Here is a 17,167-nt window from a genome sequence, read left to right as displayed (position 1 = left end):
CAAATACAGATTTTAAGGGGAAAGAAACTGAGAAGAAATAAAGTTTTAATATAGATTGAGATTCCTGTACAATTTGTGTCCTTGTAGTGCTTTTCATTAAGGAGTTGTTGTCTTTTTACCTTGCTGAAGAACTGTGTTCCTGGGCTTGTGTTTAAAACAAATAAGAGACCTAAAGATCATTGACATATGAGCAGAGAATGTAAATAAGATTTTTCTAACTCTACAGTAATGTTGAAATAACAGTGATTAGCATCAATATCACCAGGTCCTTTTAACTGGTGGTTTGAATCCATGTGTAAAGCTGTGCAGCACAGATGAATGCATCTACAGTGTGATGCTGTTAAAGGCAAGTCCTTGGCTTGTCCCTTGGTCTCAGCTGTATGATTCTGTGCCTACCGCTGTGCTTTTGCTGGTAGTTCTTGAATTAATTCAGTCCACAAAACTGACAGAAATATTTACATTTCTGTCTGGGCTGTTTTTCTTCATGTTAATAGTGGGTTCTACTTATGGAGAATCTCATAGAGGGAGTACTGAAACAAGTGCAAGGAGTGTGTGGCAGTGGGGGATAGTAGTATGGAAAGAGGAAGGAATCATTTCAGGGGACAGAAAAACTACTTACTGTTTGTTATACATCTACTTACAGATGGGAATTGAACTGACCCAACCATGTTGCTTTCTTCACTCTATATTTTGTGGGATTTTGGGCTCTGAAATACTTTGTGGCAGATAAATCCCTGTCTTCCCTAGTTCAACGGTGTGTGAATTGTGCTGGTTTAACAATGAAAGCTTTGAAGAGCTATGAAAACAGAACACACAGTATATGGTAGGTCACACAATAGAATAACCAAACTTCTTCAAAGAAGGCATGGAAGCAGATGCTCATCATAGAAATGTTTGTGTCACAGCACTGTGTTGAAATGCAGCATTCTTTCTTTTCTTATTAATCTGGAAATAGTGAGCTTATTTTTTTTTATCTCATGCATAAGAATTTTTTTCACATAAAAAGGTGCTTGGAAATGGGTATTTAATGTGAACAGATCTGAGTCATAATTAACACCTAGAATGGAGGAAGCCTAGAGGCTTAACAGAATTTGTATGCAGTGATGCTGAAGCAGGGTGACCTCAATGTGATAGAACATTTTTATGGTTGCCAAGTCACATCAGGTTTCCATATTGGAAATATAAAAACGTGTTGGACTTTTCACTTACCTTTCTAAACTTTTGGCATAGTCTGCCTTTGATAAATGCTCAGCAGTTAGAAATTCTATCATAGATTTTAGATTCAGATTTTTTTTTTTTATTCCTAATAACTTATTGGTATGTAAAAATTACAGAAGGCAGTAACACATGATTGCTGTAGTCTTTTCTCTTACTGTTTTCTTATAATAGTACCTTCTTATACTAGAGTTTTGAATAATAAATTATTTTCTTTTTGGTGTTTGTCCTTTGGCCTTTGCTAACTGACAAAAAAAGGTTTGATGTTAGTCATGACTGTTATAAAGACTTAGTATTATGTTGTGGAAGCTGTGTTTTGGACATTTCTGTACTGAAGAAAAATGATTCCCCAGTCTACTTACTTCATAAAACATGACAATTTTCCCTGGCATAACAAAAAGCACTACGCTTCATCTGTATATCAAGTAATTTACATCCATGATGCTGAAGCATGGAGTTTATGAAGGTCAGCATGACTTAATTTAAGGCTGAAATTGTGGTACACCAAAAGAATTAGCAAAGGATGACCACTTAAAATTTAGATGTAGTGGATCAGCGAAGGCATTTTCTGTGGAGACAGGGAAGCAGCTGGAGGAGCCCAGCGCAGCTGCCTGCAGTTGCTTGGCCCTGGATGTGACAACTGCCCTGCAGCCGTGGTGCAAAGTTCTGTCTAGGGACAATTTGGGAAACCTGAGATATGTAAAAGATCTAAATCAGGGGGGAATTGGAGGCATTCAGTGTTGACACACTGGCATGTAATTGCAACGGAAAACAGTAGCATATGTACTTCTTGTTACACATAGCTGTCAGTAATCATAGAATTATAGACTGGTTGAGGTTCAAAGGGATGCCTTGGGATCATTTTGTCCAACCCTGCTGCTTCTTTCAGGATCATGTAGACCACATTGCCTAAGATCACATCCAGGCAGGTGCTTTTGAATATATCCAGAGAAGAAGACTCCACAATCTCTCCAGACAACCTATTCCTGTGCTCAGTCACCCTCATAGAGAAACAGCTTTTTCTCATGTGCTTCCTGTGTTGCAGTTTGAGCCCACTGCCTCTTCTCTTATTGCCAGGCACCACCAAAAACATCTGCCCAATCCTGTTGATACTATCCCTTAAGATGTTTGTACACGTTAATGAGATTTCCCCTCAGTCTTCTCTAGTCTAAACAGGTCTAGCTCTGTCAGCCTTTCCTCACTGGAGAGATGCTCCAGCACCTTTTGTCTTTGTAGCCCTTTGCTGGACAGGCCCCTTGTCTTTTTTGCACTGGGGAGCTGAGAACTGGGCACAGTAATTCAGATGTGCCCTCACCAAGAAGGAGTAGAGAGGGAGGATCACCTTACTCAGCCTGCTGGCAGTATTTTTCCCAGTGTACCCCAGGATACCATTGGCCCTCTTGGCCATGAGGAAGCATGTGTTCTTGCTCATGGTCAGCCTGCTGTGCACCAGTTTTCCCAGGTACTCAGCAGGGCTGCTTTCCATCAGGTCAGCCCCAGCCTGTACAGATGCATGTGGTTATTTCTCCAGGGTGTAGGACTCTGCAGTCGTACTTTTCAATTCCATGATGTTCTTCTCTGCTTATCTGTTCAGTCTGTCAAAGGTACCTCTTTTAAGTTTCTGGTGTAACTGCCATTCCACCTAGTTTGGTATCATCAGCAGACTTGCTGAGGGTTCACTCTGTGCCTTCATCTAAGTCAGTGATGCTACTTTGCTGTTCCTGAGCTTTATCTGAAAGACTGTAGAATCATAAAATGGCCTGGCTTGGAAGGGACATCAGGGGTAATCAGGTTCCAACCGCCCTGCCACATGAAAGGCTGCCACCCTCCATATTTAATACTAGATCAGACTGCCCAGGGCTCCATCCAAGATGACCCTAATTCAGAAGAGACCTGACGCAGTTTGTCTTAATGCTGTATTTTCTGCCTTCACCTGCCATAAAAGGTGCAGTTTCATGTACTTTTTACACCTAAGTGATGCTGCTAATACAAATTTGAACCCTTTGTTGAATATTAATTGCCCCATTAGTTGTACTGGTCCTATGGGTGCTCTGTACTTGCTGTAAACTTCATAGGCCACAACATCACTGTGGGATGCTAGAGGTAATGTGCTGAAATCAGGTAGCTTGTCTTCAACTGAAAATCTGTGGTGTGTGTTCTTGTTTTCAGGTAATGTGCATCTTCTAGGGGGATTTTTTCACTTGGACTTAACCATGCCCTGTTACTGTCCTCAGTCTGGCCTCCAGTACCAGTACTGACACTGCTGCTGCAGTTGATGCTTGCTGCTGGGTGTAAGCAGAATGCTTTTCTTCATCTGCCTGGCAGAACAGCTCTGCTCATACTACTGCTGTAATTTTGCAGAGGTGCATGCAGGGTTTTCCTTGTCCTACTGTTTTGTGGTTGCGATGCTAAAGCAATGTATTGTAGTTGCTTTCCTGTGGTTGCCTGTCATGAGATATTCTTCAGCTATAGCCAAATAATCTGTTGCCTACATTGGGCGGCACTGGAAAACAAAAATCTCCTAAAACTGTCATGGATCAATCTATGTCCATGACAGAAGGGGAGAGGGAAAGGAAAAGGAGAAAGGAATAGGGAGCTGGGCTTAAGGAAACAGAGCAGCAGCAATGATTTAAGGAGGAAAACTTATTTTACTATGATATCAGAATGCAAGATAACACAATAGAATACAATCTAATTGAAATTGAGGCTAATAAATCAAGTAAAATAAGAGAGAGAGGTGGTTTCTGAAGACCAAGAAGCCCACTTTGAAATGGAAGGTGCACAGCTTGGAAGCACACCCACACCTGCTACAAGGCAGCGAGAGGGAGAGCAAGCATCACTTCTGTGATGTATTGTCCTCTCTGACCATGAGGTCCTCTGGGATGTGTAGTTATTCTCTGTGCTCCACATGATGTCGTGATGTGGAATGCCAATAGCAAAAAAAGAAATAAAAGCTTTAATTTCCAGTGTAAAAAGTGATTGGGTTTGTGTTTTCTTGATGAGCTGCTTAGAAGGATTGCACCTCATATCATCCACTGCATTTTTAGTGAAGTGAGCTTCTCAGGCAATCTTGATGCCTTCATAGATAGGAAGATGGTAATAATTATATTCTGCATTAAACATTATACATTAAGACCAAATGGGGCAAGTAAAGTAACTGTTACTTGTAGTTAATAAAGGGAGCCCAAATGAGCTATCTTGTGTGTGGATTGTGTTAATTAATGTGTAGAGTTTTTTTCCAGCTTGATGCATTGGACGATTTTCAGGCTGAAGTGAATGTAGCATTAGCATTAAGCTGTAAATCCCAACAGCTGCTGGTTATGTCAACCATCAGGCTTTCTGCTACTCCAGTATTGAAAGTTAGCAGGCATTTGGTAGCAGCCCATGGAGAAGGAGGATGCTGCAATGTGTCTGCAAAATGTTAAGAAGCACTATCATCTGGAAAGCTCATTTTGTTCTTTTACATTCCCTTTCACTGTGGCCTTTTCAAGTGTTTCCTTCAGGGGACCATAGGTACTGAAATTACATTATGAATTGTAAATGTCTGGGTCACTGTGGGGAAATAAACACCCACAAAAAAAAATCTAACCGGCAAAATTTCTGTCTACTATACTGTTCTTGCTGGGAAAACTCATTCAGTTATAATTATTATGTAATTTTCATGTATTTCCTCATTATATAGTATGCTTTTCAGGTGATGAAAATACACAGAGTAAATTAAATAAGGCACAACAGCTAAGGACTGAATCCAGCCTTCTTGACAATATAATATGATATTGTATTGATGTTACATCATGTTAATGATTCATACTTGTAAAATGCCTCACTTATACAGATTTGTTAGGATTTTCTTGACAACTTTGAGTTAAGCAGTAAGTCTGTTGATGAAATGAAATGTTTTACTATCACTTCTTTAGGGTGCTCTGTTGTGACAGCAAGAGTAACTTCTCAGAAGATGATCTTTTTTTTTTTTTTTTTCCTTTTTTTTTCCTTAAGGAAAAACAGCAACAACAAATAATGAGGTAGAATCAAAGTATAGTCTGGAGTTGAAATTGCAGATAATTTATATTCAAAAACAGATGCAAGAAGCTTTAAATGGGCACAAGAAGCGTAATTTGGGATTACCATATTTGAGATAATTATTATAGTGTGGTCAGCAACTGCTAGCGAAATATTTCAAATAGTGGATGTGATACTACTGCTGTTACTGCCACTTAATATTCCTAGCCACTTTCTTGGATTAAACTCTGGTTGCATTTTAATAATGTGCTCAGCATGTCAATTTAAAAACAGCATAAGTTGAATGTTAGCTCTAGTTCTCATCTTTAATATATTGCATAGGATAATGTGCTACTGAAAGCTTCTTCTCTTGAGGACTTCTTGCTTGTCTGAAAATTTATCTCAAGATATTCTGCAGCAAAAAATTAACACAGATTGATCTTGCATATCTGTGCAATAGTTAGGAGAAAGATTAGGGGAAATTAGTTTGATTTAATTTTCCTTTCTCTTTCTCCAGATGTATTGCATTTATGTTGAATTCTTAGAACAGCTACAAGGTCAAAAATATTTAAAATTCTAAACTTATTTTTAATTGATTTTTTTTTTTAAATGATTAATGGTGTGCAGTCACTTTAAAGCAGTTAATTGGCATGTACTACTTACATCCCATTGAGTGTGACTACAGTGTGTTAGTATAATAAACAGACATCTTCTGTAATACTTTTAAAAGTCACTGTTAGCTGCTCTGGCATATACAGTAGTAATAATGATGGACATACTGGGTGCTGAAGTCGATGCTGTAAATGAATTCATGTGGTTTCTGTGCAGCTGAGTGTAATAGTCTATTAGTTCTTTAATGTGCTTTTTTTTTTTTTTTGTACCCTAGGTTGTTGGTTGCCCTTCTTGTTATGTCATTTTGATCAGTTGCCTGGGGAGTACTGAACTGTACTCTCAGTGTTTAAGGCACTGCAATTACAGTGAGATGATATATGAAGCAATAAATGGCTCTTGGTGGTGATGAAATGCCAAAGCAGTGATGAGACCTGCTGAAAAAGAAATGTTTCTGAAAGTTTGTTGGGGAATGTTATGTTTTGCTCTAGGTAGAGAATAACACAAGTAGATGGAAACATAAAAAAAATAGCTATAAACTTATTGCACACAGCGGCTGCTTCCTTCTGCTGCTTGTTCACTCTCTACTTTGCCTCTGGGTTGCTGCTGAAACTCTGTAGTGAAGAATTTAACAGTGTAGAAGAAAAGTTTTGTTATTAAAACCAAAAAGGATCAAATGCATAACAGTACATGTAAGCTTTCTAAGAATGTATATTTGCAGGTGGATACTTTGCATCTGTAGATGTGTTTCTGGTGGACAAATTTACTTGTGCTGTTGCACCTTTGAAAACATTGTAGAGACAAATTGGAAATATTTTTGAAGTGGAGTTACTGCTTATTTCAGTGTCTGTGAGGATAAAATGAGCATGGTTCTACAAATTTCCAGAGAATACCGTGGTTACAATTGCACTTAAGCATTTGTAATGTGTATTGGAATGCTTTTGGTTTGCTATTTATGATTGGAGCTAAAGTATGTCATCTATGGATTTTTTTCCCCCATCTTATTGAGACTAGTAATTACAGCTTCAAGTCAGACTGCGAAGACCAAATGAAGATTGAACTTGCCTCTGAAAAGTATTTCAAAGCTGTTATTTTACAATAAGCATTGACATTTCCAGAACACTGTGTAGTTTCATCATCATTAATTCTGTGCTTTCAGTTGCACCTTCCTTTTAATAAGAAACATGAATGTATTTTAATTTTGTTCTGAAACTGCTTTTGGGAAAGTTAATTACTGTTATCTGTAATTGAGTATTTGAAAGAATTGTTTCAGAATCTTGAACCTGTCTTTTTATGACCAAGTGAGAATGAAAATGCAAAAGGACAAGATAAAGGTTATTATATCTTATACCTACTCAGTAAGCATGCAGTAAAATTACTGTAGAATGCCAGTAAGCTTTTAGAATGCTTTAGGTAAAGATTTACAAGTCCAGTATGAACAATTATAACACAACAACAACAAAAACAGCTTATTTCTTCATATCTATTTAGCAAGTCTCTGCTGTGCTATCATTTTAATGTTGCTTTGTTCACAAGAAAAACATATGTTCTTGTTCTACTTTGAAAAAGCTTCTCATTTGTGTTGTTACACATTCAACCTAACTTTGCATAGTATTTAATATACTCGGTTTGTGCATATATATATATGTGCATATGTTCATTTATAGTTTCGTAAGCAAACTGTACTTCTTATTTGGAGTACTCAAATATGCAGATTCTTTTGAGACTACTAATGTATCATTATATTGTAAATAAAGCTAAGTTTTCTTTAGGGATGATCTGCTGTGAATTCTGCTAGAAATGCTTTCTCTGCCTATGGCTGCACAGCATCAGCCTTTGACATACTTGCTAGATAAAAACATTCCCTACAAATTAGGAGACAGTTATTGCATTAGTTAGATTTACAGTTTATATCCAACCTCAGATTTTCAGAGGTAAAAATGAAAGTCATGTCTAGCTCAGCTGTATGAACTCTTTAGTCTTCCACATTGTCCTGTTGTGTACATCAAAACTGTTGTATATCTTCTACATAGCGGGAAATATTAGTGATATTTGGATAATTGGACTGGATGATCTTAGAGGTCTTCCCGTGATTCTGCAATTCTAAGCTTCTACCTCCACTACTCCTTTCCATATTTTTCTGATTTCTTTTCTGTATCCCTTACTGGGTAAGACTTTCCACCTCTGGCTGCTTTTGTTTAAGAATGTTCAATAGTAGTGGGCATTAAACAGACAAAAATAAGCTGCTGAGAAGATAGATACTGATTTTACCTATGGGCAGAATAGCCTGTTCTCATTGGTTGTGTTGATGAGCAGATATTCAATGTAAATTTCAAAAACATGCATAAGTAACACTGTGTACTTTTTTTTTTTCTTTGTCCCTCTCATTTGAGTGTTTTTAAAACTTTCATTAATAGTCTTTAAGGGAACCTTCTGAACATCTTTAATGACGTTTTTAGTTTGGAATATATCAGCTGGAAATAAGGTGTCACTTCAGTAACTTAAGGGTTGTGAAACTCTTGAGTTGGACTACATGGTCTACAAAATTTTCTGGAAGACTTCTCTTTTTCTCTATTTCTCTCTCTCTGTCTCTATTTTTTTAAATAGAACTTAATTTTACTACAGTGGTGTGATGTGTTTATGTGTGGTTAGTTTGTTGGTTTTTTTTTTTTTTTTTTTGTTCTGTGTAAGTCCCACTGTTTTCCCTGAATGTTACATGTAGAGTTAGTTTTAGTTTAGGAAGTGCAGTAGTTCTTTGCAACTTGAAGCATAAATTTGAGTCACTATACAAGTACTACCAGATAACTTTACACAGCTTCTTAGCCTTTTAATGAAGTCACGTATAACATCACAAACTTAAGTGCGTCTGTTGGAAGGTAATGTACTTGTTTTTTCTCAATGGATATCAAAACATGAATTAGTAGATCACTTTGAGCAAAATTTGCATGCTTAAAGCGGAATGCTTTAAAAAGATAGATGCCCTGATTTCTCTGAGTATGAGTACCTATGTATTGAGCCAGTGGTTTGGATATTTGTGTTATGACTCCGTGAATGATATTTGTTTTAAAGCATGGTAGAGTTTGCCATTTACCATTAACTTCAACAGTCTGTTTGATGCTTGTTGTTCATTGGCAGCACGTGGTATCCTAGACTATAATTTGATCACTATTCTGAGACACATAAAATGTACTGAAATAGCATTTAGATGTAAATAAAGAAATATTTAATGCCTGTTGATCCTGTAATCAGTAGGTAATTTCTAGATAATTACAAATCAGTAAATGAATCTTAAAATGCCTTTGTTTTTGTACCTGCTTTGCATGTAGAACATGATACTTATGTGTCTGAGACTCTGGAACGCTCACTGATAGCAGCCTGTGTGGATTGTCCTTTCTGTCTTGTGCTTTTGGCTTTGAAGAATGATAGCATAGCTGTAGCCTGCAGCCATGGGCCATGGCTGAACTTTGTGGATTTGTTATTTGTACTTGGATTACTGTAAAGTTTAAAAAGAAAAGTTTTATTTACAGAAGGAGGGTGGCTAGATCTAAGAACAGATTACAGTTTGCTCTAATGTATTGACAGATCATTTTATAAAAATGATATCTCCTATATGGATAACTTTGGAAACCTTATTTGCATTGTATGTAAAGTCACTGAATTTAGTTTGTGTTTAAATGTACTGTGATGTACCTGCTCAAGTAAGTCAGTATCCTTCTTGCTTGCACATATTTACCTGTTAACCTTGCTTTGCTACCTGTTGAAGATGCCTTTGTGAAATCTTCTGTCTGTGGGGTCATCACTCCCATTTTTTTTTCTCTGCATCTGTGGTGATGAAGAATGGGATCAGCAGTCAGAGACTATGTCATCAATTAGGCTGACTTCTACAGCTGAGTAGTGACAAACGCTTGATTACAAATCAAAAGCCTTTAAGGTCTGAAATCAAACCAGCACCAGCAATATTCAAACGGAAGTAAAGGTGAAGGTAATTGCTTGCATCAATTAGATCAAATTTAGCATCTCAGAATGAAAAGGTAATTTCTTGGAGGAGGGGCAAGAAGAGAATAGAAGTTCTTGATAAAGGGGAGAGATGTGAGAAAGCAGCTATATCTTGAAGGGGAAGGATCAGGCTGTTTATGGCTGGTGGAATCTGATGGGTTGGCTGTGGAGGAAGAAATCATACTGAGCACATAACTTTTATTTTATGGCCCATTAGATATATTTGGTACCTAGCACAGTTATGAATTTTAGCTGTTATGTCAGTTTGCCTGTAAAACTGCAGCCTTTGTTTCACAGCTTGTGACTGGGAAGAGGTTTGTTGGTTTCCCTTGTGGATAGCCTGAGAGATCAAGTGACTTTTTTATGAGTACTGTCCCTCTACTGATATCAGACTATCTTTATCCTGAGTCAATTGTTTGCATGAATGTACTTTTCTTCTTTTTAATAGTTGTCTGTGCTTAGTTAGTCTTCGTTCAAATAACCTAACATATGAATAGATTATGTTCAAATAAAGCTAGAAGCTTTTTAAGTTTTGTTTTTTTTTGTTTTTTTTTTTTCTCCCTTAAAGGTTTGGGCTTCTGTGTAGTGTGATTTCTTTTGTTGGTTGCTTTGTTTTTCCCTCAAATATAAAATACAGAAATTTTTTGCGCATATGAAATAATGGGCATAATTTTGTTCCTCAGGGAAAAAGGACCAGGCATTGCCTGTGTTTGGCACAGAAACCAGAGGCAGGGCTGAAGGCAGAGCAGTATTCCAGCAAACCTGCTCACATTGCTCTGAGCTTGGGAAGGAGCCAGAGGGTTGCTGTTGCTTTAGCTGCAGAAAAGAGGAGAAATAAGAGTGGAGGGGAAATCTTGGGGAGAGCTGTGCGTATGTCCATGCATCATGAAGGACAAAGTAATTGTTCCCAGGTGAGGGGCTGGTGTTCTTCCCATCATTCTCACTCATTGGGCATCCTGTTGGAAGGAGGTTATTTATCTCTTTGGCTCTTACAGCTGAGCCTTTTTTTTTATGGGATTGATGTAAGCTCTCATGATTCAAATTGAGTTCAGTAAGGAAATTTCTGTAGAAATTACTTCTTTGTAAAGAAGTATTACAATCACAAGATTTGAGTAGTTGCATGACCCTTAAGTATTAGAAATATAGCTTAAAATCATACTTTGTTTTTAAAGCAATAAAAATAGCAATATGCTTTGGGAACCTGGTGGCTTTGAATGCTTAGATTCCCTCCTGAAACCCCCCACCTGCAGAAGGGCTGAGATTTATAATAAAAGCTTGTGATGTTGTAGCTCCAGCAATTGGGAATTACTGAAAATTATGCCAGATGTTGTGAGAGCTGCTATAACGTAATGAGAACTGGCAGACATGGAAAGAAACATCCTTCATTGTCAACCTTTAAATATGCAAAGATAATGCATTTTACAAATACACAATTTCTGTAGTGATATCATTTTGGTATTCTTCCTTCCTTACCCTTCTGGTACTGCTAAAACTGGTAAAAACTGTAATCAAGCTGCCAGTGCCTTGTTTTAAAGTATGGTTAACATTCATTTCTTTTTTCTAGGCTATTTATGAAGGCAGTATACTGGGAGCTGAGCCAATATTAATAATGTAAGCTTTTTTTCTATCTCGTTAAGAAGACACAAAAAATGTAAAACAATATTTTTCAAATCATGTTATCTGAGGTATATGTTGTGATATGGCACTCAAGTTGCACACAAAATATAACTTAACTAATTCAAATCTGAACTCTGTTTAATGAACTTCAGATGAGAATGGTAATTTGAGGTCCTTTCAGGCTTTGTGTAGAATGTGTTTAATTTGTATTTTTAAAATAATGTTTATGCATAATAAATTGATTTAATATAGAGTGTGAATTAAAATGTTTACACGTTATTATTAATGCATTTTAAAATTTAAAGAATATTGGTTAAATATTCACATTTATTAAAGTTAATAGTTCATTAAAAGCACTTGTCTGTTCTGCAGGATTTATTCAGTTATGTAAGTCAACAGAATTTTCCACAGTGAATGTAAATCAGTGGTATTATTGTCAGCAAGAAGTTGGCATTTAGTGGCATTACGTGACTGCTTAATCATAGTAGGGAAGATGATGACTTGAGTGTCTTTCATTGAGCTGACAGTTTGTAAAGGTGGCTGTGCCTTACCTTCCTTATCACACAGTGTGGGTCATAAGCTTTGCAGTACTGAATAGGCTGGGAATATGAATTTGGCAATAGAATATATAGTTAGAGAAGATTTCAGATGGTTGAAATTGTACTGAATAATCTTTGCCAGTGTTTAAAGCAAGCAACATTTTGAGATGCTCAAGCTGTATACTTGCTTATGTTATGCAGTCCCTTTTTAATTAGTGGGTTTTTGGTCTTTTTCGTAATGGATATATCGCTGTAAAATTTTGTTACTTCTGTGTGACTACAGTTGTGTCCATTTTAATAATTTTATGAGGTTTCCACATAATTTCTGTTGGTAACTTGTTTTCCTTGCAAGAATACTTATAAATAGAGGTTGAAAATGACTTATCCATTATGTAAATCAAGAGTGTAATGTAGAGTCCCTTTAGATATTGGACAAAGCTGATCTCTGTCAGAGATGTGTAATCCCTTGATAACCATTTTGTTATTTCATTCATAAATAACTTTCTAATTAGATCCTTATGTGCCAGATAGAGCACAGCTCATCTAAATGACTAGAAGTCTATTAATATTACAGTAGTAATTCTGAAGTTCTTTTTCTTCAATTTTGTGTCCGGGTGTGGAACTGTTTCACAGCAGTATCTGCTTTCTCTTGTGGCAGCTCTATGCTTTTATCTTTCTATCTTGTTTTCCTTCTTGTTCTCTAACGTATGTAGAAAAAATAACTGCACATCTTCTCAACTTGGCACTTGGTTGTGCATCTTGGAGGAGTGTACAAATTTATTTGAAACTGTGGAGCTACTTCCTCCCAGCTTGCATTGCTATAGAGCATGGAGTAATTCCTCCCCGAAGAGAGGCTTTTGTTATCTGGTATCTGCCATTCCAAAATGCAGAAAACTTGAACTACTCTTTACCTTCCATTCTTGTGTTTGTAGCTTTTGTTGTTTGTCAGCTGAGACGTTTGTCCACGCTGCATTGTTTGACACACATTGGTAATATAATCTTTGTTATTTATATGATAGCTGTTCTGTTTAGGTGTATGCTGTTTGTATTATGCGTATGTTTTCATTTATAAACCTGAACACGAAGCCTTTAAGTTGCAGAAACTAGAGCAAACTAGAGGGAGACTGATTTCTTATTCCTGGCTTTTTTGTGTGCCTGACTTCTCTGAAAGCCATGCACCAGAAAGTTAATTATCTTTATACAGTGGCAGGCTTCCATTTTCTGCCCACCTGAGGTTTGGAGAAAATGCTGTGTCTAGAGAGTTGTCACACTAGCAGGTTTCATCTATACAGCTTGAATATCAACAGAACAACTATCTTCTGTATGTATGACAAGGGGTAAAGCTATTAAATAGGACTTGAATATTTTTTTTGGACAAAGGCAGGCAGAAGTCTTTCCTGTACTCAGTTCAGCCAGTTCAGTTGAAGGAATCAGGTTGCATTGTCTTGTTACACTTGTCTTGTAAATATTAGTTGGAAGACTATGTAGATTTTGATGTCTTGATTCAAAATTTGAAGAGTTAAAACAGACATAGTTGTAGAGTGCTGATTCTAGTTAAACTGTTGGTTAGTTTTTGAAGTGTTATTGCCTGATTTCCTAAGCTGACTTTTAGCGGTTTTCTTATAAGGACTTTAAGATATAGATCGTCGATTTTGCTTTCTCTGGGTCTCAAAGAATACCTCGTGATAGCACTTGAAAATCATATCTGGGTTATAATTACCCCATAATATGTCTTCAAGGTTTACTGCGCTGTTTCATTAGTGTTCTCTTTCCTTTAGGTGATACACTGGGTATTCTTCAGCCTGTAGAATACTACCTTCCCCGCCCCCACCCCCTCCCCCCCCCCTCCCCCCCCCCTCCCTCATTGTATTCTAAACTTTTGTCACCTGTGCTTTGATTGTGCTTTGATGGCCAGTTCTAGAGTAAGGAACCAGCTGGGCTGCGTCAAAAGAGAGGTGGTCAGCAGGGACAGGGAGGTGCTTAATCTCCCTCTGCACTGCCTTTACGAGGTTCTATCTGAAGTACTTAGTCCAAGCCTGGGACCCCCAACACAAGAAAGATGTGGAGATGTTGGAGTGGGTCCAGCTCATGTTACAAACATGATCAGAGGGCTAGAGCAAGTCTCCTATGAAGTTGAGGAAGCTTGGCTAGTTTAACCTGGAGAAGAGAAGGCTCCAGAGAGACCTCATTGTGGCCTCCAAGTACCTAAAGGGAGCTAATAAGCAGGAGGGGGACTGACTTTTTGCATGGTCTAGTAGTGATGAGACAAGGGAGTATGGTTTTAAACCAAAATAGGGGAGCCTGAGGTTAGGAGGAAGCTTTTCACTCTGAAGGTTGGTGAGGCACTGTAACATGCTGCCCTGAGAAACTGTGGATTCCCTATCTCTGGAGGCACTGAAGGCCAGGTTGGGTGAGATCTTGGGTAGCCTGATGTAGTGGCTGGCAATCCTGCACACAGCAGGAGGGTTGAAGCTATGTGGGCTTCAAGGTCTCTTTCAATCCAAGCAATTCTGTGATTGTCTTAAATCATTGGCAGACTTTGTGAAGTGTTTCCTGTTTGTTACTCGTGATTCAAAACTGTCTAATCTGAGCATTAGAACTGAGTTAAATTTTCTCCCATGTGTTTTGTTCATGAAAGACCATCAGTGCCATGAAAGTCCATGGTAGTGTTAGGTAAGTGAGGAGAATTTTTTTTTTTTTTCAGAAAACGTAGAATCAAGCTGTCTATTTAAAAAATGAGCAGAAAACTGTCAAAAACAAACAGACAAACAACAGCAACAAAAAACTTGGATCTGTTCCTGTCAGGCCAAATGGCACGGTATAGATGTAGCAAATAAGTAGGCGAGCAAGCTTATATGAGAGACAGATGCTATAAGCTGTTTTAAAAAGTTATACACAACATTAAATATATGGAACCTTAAGTTCCTTCTTCTGGTGGAATGTTTAAATGTGGCATGTGGAGTAAAGAAATATTTAAGAAAGGAACATTAAAGGAATAGTTTACATTAGTCCCTTTAGAATCTCACTGAAGTATGAGAATGAAAACTCCGACAAGTTGGGATCCTGCAGTGAGGAAATGTATGGATGCATATTCTAGTGATTAAGGATAAAAAATGGATTAAAAGAGTTCTGAAGAAAAAAAGATCAATTCTACGGATATGATTGATTACCTCGTTCTGCTTGAAAAATGAGTCAGACTTACTAAAGTAAAAGAGGCTTCATCCCTGCATAGCACTCCCGAGAAAAGGATACTGGTAACTTGGATCATATTACACTCTGCCATAAGTCCATATCACTTAATGCTATTTGAATTTCATAGCTAGAGACAACATTTGAAGTTTCAATTTATGATAAAGAAATCCTTTTAAAATGAAAATTAAATAGATATTGCAGGATTGCATGTTTTGTTCAGTTGGAAATACTATTAGTATCTGAATTTTTCATTCAGCATTAGTGGTAAATATGGAAGTTGGAATGAGATGGACTTATCTGATTTATTTAAAAATAAAGTGGTACCCAAACCTATGGTATGAAAAAGATAGAGTTTTTTTTTTTCTTAGTTTCATTTGTGGCCTTTTCAAACAGTTCATTCCCATTGAGCTGAAGTAGGGTAGCACATAATGGTAATTAAAGAATGCCTTTATCCATCTGCTTACTGACTATTATTCTTTGTGTCTTTCTGGCTACATACTGTGCTGGCTGTTAACAGCTGAACAGAAGGACTTCCCTGTCAGGTTTCAGATCCTAATGTTTTGTCATTTTTATGTCTCACAGAGTTCTGAAGCCTCCGAAGTGGTAATCCTGGAGTGGTGCTGGGCTCTGGAGTTCAAGAGTAAAACAGATGTTTCAATAATTCTCAGTAAGTAAGACACAACTCAGTATGTTCGGTGTGAATTTTTTATTTCAGTCAACAAAAAACAAAAATGCAGCCACTTGTACACTGGAACTTTGCCATAAGCTTAGCTAAAATGTGATCTCTTGTCTGTTAATGATACTCACGTCTAAATGTTGCTCTATGAATTAATGCTGTCGAACAGACCCTAAAAGCCATAGCTATTATTTTTTTCTAAAATAAAAAATCATATTTCTGTGGCAATAAATTTGATCCTCTGATTTTGCTTTTTTTTGGTCTCATCAGCTTTTCATTCACTGAATTAGTTTTTTGACTGTTCAAAAAACAACAAGAAGAAGCAGAAATTTGAAAGAGGGAAGTATTTCGTAGAAATCAGAACCACTATTTTAGTGTAAAGACTTTCATTTGGGAAAATGCTGTTGTAGTTTTCTCTGCAGGAGAAATTCAACCATTATGTTAATTTATTTTTTTTTATGGAGTGGGTTCCTTGAGTTACTATTGCAGAGTTTTGAATTCTTTGGGCCAATTTGCCACTTTCTGTTAGTTTTAACAGTCTTAGAAAGCAATCAAATTCTGCCTACCTCAATCTGAGAAGGTGAAGATTTTGTTACGTATTTTTATTCTGTCCAGTATTCTCTCTGAGTTTCTATTATTTCCAGCCATACAGTAAAATGAGACTCTGATACGGGAGGAATTCTTAAATGTTTCATTTTCAAAGTGTCTTGCTTCAAAGTGTATAATATAAATTGCACACATGAAACTGAAAAATGCATTTCATTTAAATACTTGTGTGATATCTGTCTAAGTATGATCATTCAAAGTACATGCTGTAGTTGAGAGATGGATGAATCTGTTCTATGTGGTAGGGTCATGCTAGCCCGAGAGTAGTGCTGGTGGGTTAGTAAAATTGGCCATAGGGGGGAAAAAAGCTTATGCTGTGTTTGTAGACCTGATGGCCTGCTCTGAGCAGAAATCCCTACCTTATGTTTTTGGAAGCACCAAAATCTCCAGCTCACTAAAACAAAAATATTTCATTAATTCTGTTAACTTCTGTTCTCGCTTCCTTGAAGTGATTCATAGTGTTTGGTTGCATTTGAGAGGGCTGAGACTTAAAGATATACTCATTGTGGGTTTTTTCCTTTTCTGAGTATAATTTTGAGGAACAGGTCCAATCCTGCATTTAATGGAATTAAATCTCGCATCTTCTGCTTAATGTTGAGATGCTGCATTAAAAAGAACTTTTTGGTTTTCAAAGCATTACTTTGCGTAACTATAGTAGCTGAATGATCACCATTGACTCTCAAATTGAGGCTATTGTAATTATGCCTTTATTGATTCT

General features: G+C 37.1%; 1 protein-coding gene across 16 annotated transcripts in view; it reads left to right on the top strand.

Moving 5' to 3' along the window:
• The window catches only part of INPP4B (inositol polyphosphate-4-phosphatase type II B), a 248,411-nt gene that overhangs the window by 68,246 nt on the left and 162,998 nt on the right, over window positions 1-17,167 (top strand). For 12 of the 16 annotated variants that reach the window (XM_015861150.3, XM_085544945.1, XM_085544943.1 and 9 more), the window contains one exon: window positions 15,750-15,834. The gene's annotated coding sequence lies outside the window, so the exon portion shown is untranslated. Of the gene's footprint in view, window positions 1-10,712; window positions 10,731-11,383; window positions 11,431-15,749; window positions 15,835-17,167 lie in introns of those variants that run through there. The other 4 variants (XM_085544947.1, XM_085544939.1, XM_085544940.1 and 1 more) reach the window with 2 other exon arrangements.

This window comes from Coturnix japonica, chromosome 4 (genome assembly GCF_054131305.1).
Source record: "Coturnix japonica strain WE chromosome 4, WE-NBRP24, whole genome shotgun sequence".
NCBI lineage: Eukaryota > Metazoa > Chordata > Aves > Galliformes > Phasianidae > Coturnix > Coturnix japonica.
Note: the sequence above shows the minus strand (reverse complement) of the source record. Positions and strands in the feature narration are given on the sequence as shown.